Source organism: Hyperoodon ampullatus (assembly GCF_949752795.1).
Source record: "Hyperoodon ampullatus genome assembly, chromosome: 14".
Lineage (NCBI taxonomy): Eukaryota > Metazoa > Chordata > Mammalia > Artiodactyla > Ziphiidae > Hyperoodon > Hyperoodon ampullatus.
In genome coordinates, this window is record NC_136927.1 from 71964142 (window position 1) to 71973107 (window position 8966).

Sequence of the window (8966 nt, forward strand, 5' to 3'; positions counted from 1 at the left end):
CAAGGTGATTAGGCACTCTGCAACCCTCTCCCTCACCTTGCCTTTAAAAACCCTTCCCCAAGAGCCATCAGGGAGTTTGGGTCTTTTGAGCATGAGCTCCCCATTCTCCTTGCTTGGTCCCACTTCATGCCCTACAATAAATGCTGTACTTTCCTTCACCACAACCCGGGGTCAGTAGACTGGTTTTGCTGTGTGCAGGTGGGCAGACCCAAGTTCAGTTCCATAACAGTCTCACCAAACCTGAGTCCCCATCCCAGAGGCACTTAACAGCACCCATGAACATCTGCTCATCAACTGATACTGTGACCTACAATAGAAGCTTTCAGGGACAAATGAAGGATAAGCAGAAACTATCCAGCACTTGTCCGGGGAATTTTTCTTTCATTTAGCGTGCTCCCAAGAGCAGACCCTGAGACAAGGATTTGAGCAGCTGGAATTTAGTTGGGAGGTGCAAGAAAATACCAGTCGAGGAATGGGAGAGAGAGGCAGGGAAGGCAGCCAATACAGGGTGCGTTATCCAGCACATCATCACTGTGGGCGCCTGGAACCAAATTCCAGGGGAGCTCAGCATGCGGTGTAGCACACACATGAGTCTTCCTGTCCCAGGGACTAGGGAGCTGGGATATCGGTACCCCAACACCCATCAATCTCAGCTTGAGGGCTGCTCCCAGGGAGTGTGAATTCCCTGGAGGGTAGCCACGTGCCACTGGCAACAAAGCGCAGGTGCAAGCAGTTGGAAGTTAGGCTGCAGGGCCTCAAGGCAGTAAGGGGGAGGGAATCTGAGCATTGCACCACAGTGAGCGCTACATTTGCGTTTCGTGTTCTCCCTTCCCAGCTGTGGAGGACAAATACCGCCAGGGCTCTGATTTTCTTCCTCTCTCCTCCATGTGAAGGTTAGGAGAAGGGTCAGAAAGGGGCTCACCAATCATGATGAGGGGGGTGCCTCTATCAGTCCAGAAACATTCAAGCTTCGTTGTCCCTAACTCACTTGGGGCCGGCATGTCTGCCAATTGGCACAGATTCATTTTCTTACTCCATAAAGCAAGTGAGCAAAAGAGAAAGCTAGTTCATAATAACCTGCCTCCAAAGTCGAAGCACAATTTGACTTTGGGTTTATAAAGAATCTGCTTTTTTTCACCTGGAAACGCTAGTGTAGAGTTGCTTTTCACACACCACATTCTACGAAAGCAGAGACGTGTGGATATTTTCAAATGCCGCAGCCATAAGGAAACGGAGTTGTTATTTTTTTTAAGTCCAATGGTTTGTAATCTGCTCTGGGGCCTAGGAGCTCTGCAGAGAGGTCTTGGGAGGTGAGAAAGCAGGAAGGGAGGGTATTTTCTACTCTGAGCCCCTGTCTTAGTTAGGGTCATCCTGGAAGTTGACCTTGAGAAGGATTTAAGTGCAAGTCATATATTTGGGAGGTGCACCAGTAGAAGCACCAGGAAGCACCAGAAGAAGAGTGAGCAAGTGAGAAACGGAAGAAAAGGCAGCCAGTAAAGGGTGGGTAAGCAATGCAGGTGCCACTGTGGGCACCCAGGGCTTATGGCTTCTGGGGAGCCCTGGGAGCCAGTCTAGATCATATGCCTCAAGATGGCCCACCTGATGGTATAAATACCCCAGCTCCCATCAGTCATTGGTTGAGGGCTGCTTGTGGGGAATGTTAATTCCCCAGTACTTCCAACCTGCCAAGTAGGTGGCAAAATGGACTCTGCCAGCCAAAGAAAGCCCTGGGGAAAAAAGAAAAAAAAGGCACACGCTGGCAGTTGGAATTTAGTGGAACATACTGAAAACTTAAGGGCAAGGGAATATGGAGGAGGCACCAATAGCATGGATACAGCCCCTACTGTTACTCCTCTAAGAAGAGAGGCTTAACTCTTACCTGTCCTATATAACTGGGTGTCGCGTTACAGTGCTATAGTAGAGAAGACACGCTAACCAAAAAGAAGGGTTTTTTTTTGTTTTTTTGCAGTACGCGGGCCTCTCACTGCTGTGGCCTCTCCCGTTGTGGAGCACAGGCTCCGGACGCGCAGGCTCAGCGGCCATGGCTCACGGGCCCAGCCGCTCCGCGGCATGTGGGATCTTCCCGGACCGGGGCATGAACCCGTGTCCCCTGCATCGGCAGGCGGACTCTCAACCACTGCGCCACCAGGGAAGCCCCCAAAAGAAGTTTTAAGACCTCTGGTCTGATCGAATGCACTCATCCTGCAAGCAAGGACACAGAGGCCCAGCAAAGGGAGAGTGGGGCTCCCTGTAGCAGAGCAGGGACTGGACTGAGGTCTCCTGAGCCACAGACCAGGCCTCTTACCACACTGCATTCACCTCGGCCAAAGCCTTTTTCTGCTGCTACTTTATTTTTTTCCCATTCCATTTCTTCACATTATCCTTGCTCTCCACGTACGCCCCCGTGACCTGAGCTGACTGTTTCTCAGCATCAACCACTCTGAGATCCCCACTAGTCATATATAATGCCATTTTCTTCCCATCTTTATCCAGCTCCTCTGACAAAACCTTTTATACATTTGCAAACAGTGACCAAAAGTAGAAAACCAGAGGACTGATGCTGGCACAGTCAGTTTGGAATTAAATGTAAATACTCCACTTCACTTGGATGACATACTGGGCTGATAAAACGGCTTCTGCAAACTCATGACAAGGGGTCTGTTTCTAACACAAGTGCCTATTGTCCTTCATATTTGAAGATGATTCAAAAGCCTTGGGCTACTTTATACATTAGCCTGTAGATGTCTCAATTTATAAAGCCATTGTGCATCCTATTAATCTCTACACCCTCAGTATCTGGAACTCTTTCCAGCACATAGTAAGTGCTCAATAAACGTTTGCAAAATGAATGAAGAAGAAAAGCATGGGCTCCATACTCTATACCTCAACCTCAAACTGGAATTGAAAGGGCAGCTGCAAGCATTTTCACGTATATGCCGAGTTTCAGTGACAGGCTACTAAAAATGGATCATGACTTCTTTGCCAAAGACGTTCCTTGAACTATACGGACAAAAATAAATAAATAAGGTTATTATTTATTAAATAAATATTTATTCATCACTAGCTATGTGTTGGGTGCTGGGATACCATGGTGAGAAAAAGGAAAAAAAAAAATGAGACTCTTCTTTATTGAAGAGTGCAGCCCAAACAGATATTCATGAAGTAATCATACGAATTAAAGGTAAAATTGCATAAGTGACTGGGGTGGCTTTAAAGATATGTCCACAAATTCTGTGATGCTCTTCCTCTCAAGAAGTGGAGCTTAATTCCCGTTCCTTTGAATGTATTTGATCAGTGGATGCTGAAAGTCACTAGTAGTCAACTCTGAGAGGGTGAGATAGACAGGTCTGAGAAACACAGGAGGAAGTGAGAGGGGTCTCTTCAAGGTCAATCCCAAAAACCATGTGTCGATGTTGTTGTGTAGGTATATCTGTGCTTCTTTTAGGGAGACAGTCTAGAGTTTTTATCATGTTCTCAAGGGGATCTGCATTCCCTAAAGGAGAGCTTGAATAAGGATTCAGTGTCTTGTGAGTTACTGAGCAAAGGCTCTTGGGAGAAACTTGTAAAGAGAAGGAAGGGAAAAGAACCCAGCAAGGATGTGATATCAGGTCATATGCAGCCCTGGCCTGATCCATGGCGGGGGGGGGACTCTGGAGCATAAACTGTACCACGGAGTTGTCCCCATCCTATGGTAAGGGGTAAGCCTTTTGGACTCTGTATCAGTCAGTCATTGGCTGTAGGCTGCTCCCATCAATCAAGGACAGTTCTCCAGAGAAGAGGTGAGGCTGCCAGATAAAATAGAATATATTTATTTGCTAAATATGGCAACCCTAATCAGGAGGCAGCTGTGAGCCATTAGCAGCTGACCTCACAGCAGCTGTGGGATGGGAAGTAAAAGGATCGTGTTAGGGCACTATAACCGTATCTACCACAATCGGTGACCCTGCAAAGGTTCAGAACCCTCCATCTGTAGGATGGAAATGGCTGGGTGGTCAGGCATGTCCTGGAAAACCATGATAGAGTCCACACACTTAGAAGCTAGGATGGGGCCTTGGACAGAGTGGTCATCCAGTAATCCTTGCACATTCAATGGACTCAAGTTTCCCAGCGAATCCAAACTAAACCCGGAACTTGCAACTTATCAGAGCCCAGGAAGGAGCCATGGGACTAAAATTAATCAAAGCATCATTAACTAAAGTTGCACACAAATTCCCCCAAAGTACCCCTGGGAGTGCAGATGACCAGATGACAGGTCCCTTGTGAGTCTGGGGTGGGGCATATAGTGGTAGTTAAAAGTAAGGACTCTGGATCCAGACTGTTCAAATCCCAGCTCCACCACTTACCAGCTGTGTGACTCATGACCTCTCTGAGACTCAGTTTCTTATCTGTAAAATGAGGATGATAATAACAGTCCATACTTACAGGGTCCATATCGGTATAGGATCACCTGAGTTAACTCACGTGAACTGCTTTAAACTGTGCCTGTCTCAGGGTGTCAGTAAATGTTCATGGTTGACATGATTACTGAGCTATCCCAAAGAGAGGGCAGAGACTTTTAATCTGAAGCTTTCCCAATCAGCTTCTCCCACAGTCCTGAAAACATCCATCATATGACACATATTCTATTGTGCACCATCATGGGCTTACCTGCCTGATGCTTGGCCGTGAGCTTCCTGGGGGCCAGATGTGTGTCATTTTCATCTCTGCACTGTGCTATGGGCACACTGTAGGGTCTGATAAATATCTGATCAGTGGATGCTGGCAGGGCCAGAAAATTTACAAGAAGGTTTGCTGTCATTCAGGCCCTACCCAGATCCTTCCACTCCACCCACCCCTACAGCCCATGGCAGGTGGGACTGCCTATTCGAAAGCTCTGACAGGTCACTCTCTGAGCCTCTGTTTTCCAGGTATGCAACGGAAGGTTGGTCTAGAGGAAATCTCTGGCCACTGTTTTGGGCCCTCCCTCTGTACCAGGCACTGTACAAAACATTTCATAAGCGTTCCCTCCTTTAATTTTCTCAACAACTGCTATGGTCTGAATGTTTGTGTCCTCCCCCACCGCAAATTCTTAGGTTGAAATCCTAATCCCCAATGTGACAGGATTAGGAGGCGGGGTCTTTGAGAGGTGCTTAGGTCATGAGGGTGGAGTCCTCACAAATGGGATTAGTGTCCTTATAAAAGAGACCCCACAGAGATCCCTTGCCCTTCCACCATGTGAGGACAAGGTAAGAAGTCAACAGTCTGAAACATGGAAAAGGGTCTTCACTGGAGGGAGACCATTCAGCCACCATGCTGATCTTGAACTTCCAGCCTTGAGAACCGTGAGCAATAAACATCTGTTGTTTATAAGCCACCCAATCTATGGTATTCTGTTATAGCAGCCCAAATGGACCAAGACAACAACCCTAGGCTCTTAATTACACCCATTGTACAGAGAAGGAAACAGGTTTAGCCACCTAAGCAGCTAGTAGATTCTCTTACTCCCAGACCTGAGCCATGTCCAGCAGGAAAGATACACTCTTGCCAGTGTTGGCTGAGCTCCCTGAGATTGGATGTGCAGGTGCTGAAGCCAAACTCGGGAAAGGGGCGATACTCATGGCCAGCCACCTTCTAACTCACAGCCAGAGCTTGTGCTCTTCAAAGTTGGGCCAGAGCAAGAGCGGGGACAGGACATCCCCCGGATGTCCCAGGGCTGCTGAAGAGCCAGGGTGATAGTAGGGGTGATAATAATCTAATGGTAAGTACCACTTGCTGAGTACTTAGTAAATGCCAGGCTTTGTGCTAAGCCCCTGCCTTGGCTGAGTTCCCCCAAAGCAGACCTTGAGTCAAGGATATAGGTGCAGGTAGTTTATTTGGGAGGTGATTCCAGGAAGCACATTGAGAGGGTGAGGGAAGGAGACAGGGAAGGGAGGAAAGCCAATAAAACACGCAATAATGAGTAGGTCACCTCTGAAGGCAACTGGGACTTGGTCCCCTTTGGGAACACTTTGGGAAACTCTGTGTTACCCACTTGAGAATTATTCCACTGAATGTGAGGTTTATCCACCAACTCCCATCCCTCATGGGTTGAGAGTCGCTCCTGAGACATTAATTCTCTGGCACTTGTAGATGCGCCGTGTCGGGGCTGAGCACCCTCGTGGGGCCAGAGAAGCTCTCGGGCAGAAAGAATCGGAGGTGCTTAAGGAAGGAGGCCACGGGTGTGTACAGGAACCTGCAGGTGATGAGAGGGTCAAGAGAATAGCAGAAGCGCCCCAGCACACCTGCTACAACACCTTCCATGGAATGTCTCACCAGCCCAATAAGGCAGGTACCATTACTGTGCCCATTTTATAGTTGAGACTCAGCAAAATGAAAGTTTACTTAAGGTCACAGAGCTGATAAGCTGGGACTGAATCCAGAAGGCCAGGTCCAGGGCCCACGGTCTAGGGCATGATGCCACACTGCCTCCTTGCCTAGGGACTCCTCAACCAGTGCTCTTTTGACTCTACCTAGCAGGAACCAGCCACCTCTGAATCCAAGCCATTCCGGACTCCTTTATCCCAAGTCCTGCATGTTTTCTACACACCACTCAGCCCAGTGGCCAACAGTGGAGTGAGGAGTCGAGAGGATAGACCAGCAGAGCTAAGGAGTGACCCCTCTGTCCTAACCAACGCCAACTCAATCATGCTTTATAAAAGGCCTCTTGAAGTTTTTAGGGGAGAAAAAGCCTCCTTCAGGTCACAAGACACCCTGTGTGTCATATTTCAGACAACAGTGAAGGGTTGCGCCGGTTGCCCTCCAGCAGGCATGGGGGAAATCAGCCCCCTAGGAATAGCTTAGTCACCCTAAATCTTCTGGACATGAGCAACCATGCATTCTCCCAATGTCACCCTGCTCTGGGAAGTGTCAGCTACAACACATGGATACTTTTCCTTCATTGTTCTTACCTCTTCTCATATTTACAACAGCACGAGGAGCTTTAGGAGGTAGGCAGGAAAGGGGTTATATCCCCATTTTCCAGGTAAGGAAACTGAGGCTCAGCTAGGTTTCTTGCCTTTCTCAAGATAGCAGAGCTAGTGAGCAAAGGAGAACTGACTTGAGTATAGTTCTGGTTCTACATCCAGTGCCATTTCTGCAGCACCCACTGCCCATGCCCATATTAGGGCTGGCAGCCAATGGCATATATACACAGTTAAATATGGCATCAGGAGCCCTAAGACCAGATTGGAACCTCTATTCTTCAGCCATTAGTGGAACTCACAAACTAATCAAGCTTACCCTTCCTGCTTTGTAGAATCTTTGAGACAACCAGCAGAGTTAATGCCCCTACCTCTAGAAACTCCATCCTCTATTCTATTACATTGGTCTATTAATTTCCTTCCCAGCACTCACCACAATCTGGATTCATCCCATTAATTGGGATATTTGTTAACTGTCTCTTCTTCTAGAATGTACACTCCACGAGGGTAGAGTGCACATCTGTCTCGTTCAGCCCTACAACTGCAGAGCTGTAACTGAAGGGGAAGCTGGAGAAATTCAAAGCATGAAAGGGACTTGACCCATCTTTACTGGAAGGGTCCACAGAGACAGCATGCAAAGGAATGAAGGCAGCATCTAGGAGCAAAGACTGACCCTTAGCTAAGATTCAGCAAGGAAACACGGTTCTCAGTCCTACAGCCCCCAGGAACTGAATTCAGCAACGACCTGAATGAGCTTGGACTTGGATTTATCCTCAGAGCCTCCAGAAAGAATCACAGCCACGCCGACACCTTGACTTTGGCCTTGTGAAATTCTAAGCAGCGCACCCAGCAGAGCCAGGCTGCTACAGAACTGTGAGATAATATATGTGTGTGGTTTTAAGCTGCTAAATTTGCAGCAATTTGTTACAGCAGAGGTAGAAATTAATGCAGACAATGATTATAAGTGCCTGGTACACACTGGCTGCACAATAAATGTTTGGATGGACAGATGTATATAAGGAAATACACTTTTGAGGCTGACATAAGAAGTATTTTGGTTTCTTACATTTTGCTTGTTGTATTAGTCAGCTTTTGCTGCATAACAAACAACTACAAATAGCAGATAAACAGCAATAAGCATTTTTTCTTGTTCATTCATTTGCAAAATCAGCTGGGGCCAGCTGGATTCAGCCAGGCTTGGCTCTAAGCTTGAGTTGAATCCCAATTCCCTTTCTATGTCTCCCAACCTGCTTGAACCAGCAGCTGCCTGACTGGTAGGAGCGCAAGAAGCCAAGCTCAACCATGCAAACACATCTCAAGCCTCAGCTTATATCACATCCAGGAACACTTCACTGGCCAAACCAAACTACGTGGCCAAGCCCAACATCACCAGAGCCAAGAACTGCATGCCTCCCAGGGAAGCATATAGAAAGTGAATGTTTGCTGAGCAGTGATCACACTTCTGAAGTATATCATATTACATGCATTGTTTTTATCTTGGGGGAGGAGCAAAGAGTGAGTACTAGCAGTAGCAGTAAATATGTTTCTGCAGTAATATTTGCTATAATTCTTAAATCATTGGGAGGGGCCATTATAGCATGAAACAACAATAGTTTGAGTCCCTTTTCCAGCACTTACTAGTTGTGTGACCTTGGTCAACCAGCTTCATCTCCCTGAGATTCTGTTTTCTTATCTGCAAAATGGAAATAATGACGGTACTTTCCTCTCAGGGCTGTTGTGGAGACAAAATGAGGTAACAGAGAGAGAGTTCTCAGCACTGTGCCTGGCACATCACCCACACTTAAAAATATATTTCTTCCTCACCTCTCTCAATGTGCCTTTCCTACTATAGGCTAACTGTGATAATGGGGAGGTACTGGGCAGGTGTGCCTGGAGATGATATGTTCTGGTGGCACATCTAACAAGAGAATAATTGAGGGCAACCGTGATGTGTGTGTGTGTCACACGCTGCATTCAAACTCATCCCCGCCCCGTCCCCCAAGGGCTCTCTACAATGATTACAAGTGA